The 3,439-nt window shown below is 39.1% G+C and overlaps 1 non-coding gene across 1 annotated transcript; it reads right to left on the bottom strand.

Annotated features, from left to right (window-relative positions):
* Positions 1-2,664: 2,664 nt before the first annotated feature.
* Positions 2,665-2,749, bottom strand: TRNAL-CAG (transfer RNA leucine (anticodon CAG)). Its single transcript has one exon. It is a non-coding gene; the product is annotated as a tRNA-Leu (tRNA).
* Between the last annotated feature and the right edge of the window lie 690 nt (positions 2,750-3,439).

Raw genomic sequence — 3,439 nt, forward strand, 5'->3', positions numbered from 1 at the left:
CGATCAAATTTTGTTTCAGCAGATGTGATGTTGTTGAACTTAGCTCGTTCAACCCTTGGATGAAAGCTTGTACGGCCCAATCGTCTGTGACCGGTGGTAATTCCATGCGTTCCATTTGAAATCGGGATACGAATTCCCTCAGCATTTCGTTCCCTCTTTGCTTTACTTTGAAGAGGTTTGATTTCCTTGTTGCAACTTTTATGGCATCAGCATGTGCCTTTATGAACGAATCTGCTAACATGGCAAAAGAATCGATGGAATTTGGAGGTAAATTATGATACCAGATCATCGCTCCCTTCGAGAGGGTCTCCCCAAACTTTTTCAACAGCACAGATTCGATCGCATCGTCCTCCAAATCGTTACCTTTGATGGCACATATGTAAGAGGTGACATGTTCGTTAGTATCGGCAGTACCGTTATATTTGAAAATTTGGGGCATACGGAATTTTTTGGGGATTGGTTTCAGTGCCGCACTCGAGGGAAAAGACTTTTGTATAAATTTTTTCGAATCAAGCCCTTTTATTATTGGTGGAGCCCCCGGGATTTGATCGACCCTAGCATTGTATGTTTCCACATTCTTGTCATTGTCTTCGACTCGTTTTGTGAGTTCCTCGAGTAATTTAGTAATTCAGGGAGTAATCCCCGATTCTTGTTCGTTTGATTTTACTATGGCGGGATCTGTTCTGGGGATGATTTCTCGAAGTGGATTGGAAACCGGCCTGCTCTGTGCACGAGTTTGGCTATGCAATTGAACTATCGCTACTTGTTAGGCTTGTAGCATCTCGAAGATCATACGTAAGCTGGCCCCGATTTTTCCCGCATTTTGGGTGTCTCAGGCTACGGATCGAGTACCGCCCTGAATGTTTCTTTCTTGTTCGGAACGTTGATTCGCCTCCAAAGCTATTTATGAATTGACATCCAATGGTACTTCGGCTCGAATTTCGGGTACTTCGATTCGAGCCTCAGTGCTATCGTTAAGTGGCCTTCTAGCACCGGGTGCCAAGTTGTTAGTTTCATGTTGAAGGCCGGCTTCGTGGTCGATAGGTAAAGCCATTACTGATTTGAAGTTGCAAGCTAGCGTGTACTTTAGATTTATATCAAACGATCACTGTTACCCTTAGCCCCACGGTGGGCGTCAAACTGTTTACCGAAAAAATCGGATAACGTTAGATTTTGTGTATGGTTCTAAGGATATGCGATACAATTTGATATAAATCGTGTAGAGAAATAGAAATACGTAAATTCTTAGCTTATGAGAATGCAAATAGTGTGGATGAGAATGAATGAGATAAAGCAAAGTAACACAAAGTGATATTTTTCAATCTGAGAGGTGATTTTTTGTCTCCGCCCTTTAGCTTACAAGGATTCCCCATTTTATAGAAAAGGGTCATTACAAAAAAAATAATAAAATAAAGCATAGTGGAAGGCCCATGATGACTTGCCTCTTCCTTGATTCCTACCAAGATTCTCTCTCTTGGTGCGGTCGCAATGACTCTTGTCTGTGGGCTCGATACTGGCTCGAACTCGTTATTGGGTCGGGTCCTTCGATCTTGGCTTGAGTTCGACCTTCGAGATGGGCGTCGTGCATTTCCGACCTCGAAGCAGTACCTTGCGGATCGATTCGGTCACGGGCTCAATAGATTTATCGAGCCAACTCTTTGAGCGACCCTCGGGCTCGAGGCTCGTTAATACCGAATTGGGAGCTAACTCCCAAAATCTCATTCCGAATCATTCCGACTCTTTAACACTCGAACTCGATCGAACGTAGGTAGGACAAAATTTATTTTGACCGTATACAACTACCAATACGTTGAAACAATACAAACCAATGTCAAAATGGTCAGAAAACATTTAAACTCCTGCTTCTCTTCACCTCAGCTTTCTAATCCTAGTCCTCCTCCTCAGCCGCCGGCCACCGCCTGCAGCCGCAACGACATGACTGAGTTTACATGTACTTTGTGCTTATTATGTGTATGTTGTCCATTTTCCATAATTTGTTGTTGTGTTAAGATACCGTACAAGATTGTTAAGCGATTAGCAGGACGTGTCAAAAATAAGATCACTTGTTGTAGATTGGAGAAAAAGGTTTTGCCAGGAGATTATTCTTCGTTTTCAGACATGGATATGAAATCTCATAATCCTACCAAGAAGAAGGACTTGCTTCTGTCCAAGAATTGAATATTGATATACTCAGTAATTAAGCATTAATGTTTCTTCTTTTATATATGTTTGAATTTCTGTATGTTCACGGGTGCACTAAGAATTGTTTGTTTATATAAATGAGATAAAGAATTTGTTTCTTATTCTCTAGACTGATTTGAGCACCTTGGATTATTGTTGCATTAATGATCTTAAAGTACTGTAATCAAATATTCTGTTCCCTTTTAATACATGAAAGAAAACAAACTATGATTAATGACATATCTGATTTTGTTAGTCAAGTGACTGAATTCCTTGGTATAAAGCTTGATTTGAAATGATATAGATGGAATCACTCTTTTTTTTTTTAAAGTAATCCGGTGCACAAGAGATATGATATGCATTTCGCATTCATGCAGGGCGCAAAAAAGAGTCGCACCCAAGAGCGTACCATAATTTCACGGCTCGAAGAAGATTTTCATAAAGGAGAAAGCTAAGGTAGCCAAAAGGAGAAAAAATACACTATGTCAAGAATGGGATTCGATCGAACCCATGACCTTTCGGACCAGTACCTGAAACTGGCGCCTTAGACCAACTCGGCCATCTTGACAGTTTGAAGTAATCCTACCATTTACATTTATATTGATCGGTTTTATTCAAGAAATTAAACATTGAGAAGATTTGAAATGTGTATATATACAAGTTCCTTCTCATTTCCAGTGATTAGTAGATAACATCTCTTGCGTCGTTCTTCTTTCCCCTTTGGAGTAGCTTCTATCTTCAAATTTAGCTGGACAATTGGTGATTAGAGAAGATTGGTAATTAAAAGGAAAAATAATTTATAAAATACAGAGTAAATTAAATAGGCTAACTTGCGTTAACTGTGAACAATTTTCTCTAATTTCTTAATTTCTAGTTACATATATGATAGTTCTATCCTGTTTTCCAAATGCTGATAAGAGAACTGCAGATAAATGAATTTCAGCTTCGGAAATTAGATAATACGAAAGCCAAAAGGATATGAAAAAGCTATTTGGAAAACACATGGAAGCCATAGTCAATTGAACGAATGATTTTATGTCAACAAACGTCAGATCCATATGCTGGACTCTTGCACTTGTTGTTATTGTTGTTCTATGCCTTGGCTAACTCCAACGTAAAACTCATAGTTAAGCAGTTCATATATACAGTGTGCTAATTACTAACATTATCCTATCAAGTTGAAGGGTCGTTGATCTGTCTACATGTTTAGTTTTGTTTACCGATTCTCCAGAAAAGAAAAAAAAAAGGAATGAAAAAG

Source organism: Nicotiana tomentosiformis, chromosome 6 (assembly GCF_000390325.3).
Source record: "Nicotiana tomentosiformis chromosome 6, ASM39032v3, whole genome shotgun sequence".
In the NCBI taxonomy this organism is placed as follows: Eukaryota; Viridiplantae; Streptophyta; class Magnoliopsida; order Solanales; family Solanaceae; genus Nicotiana; species Nicotiana tomentosiformis.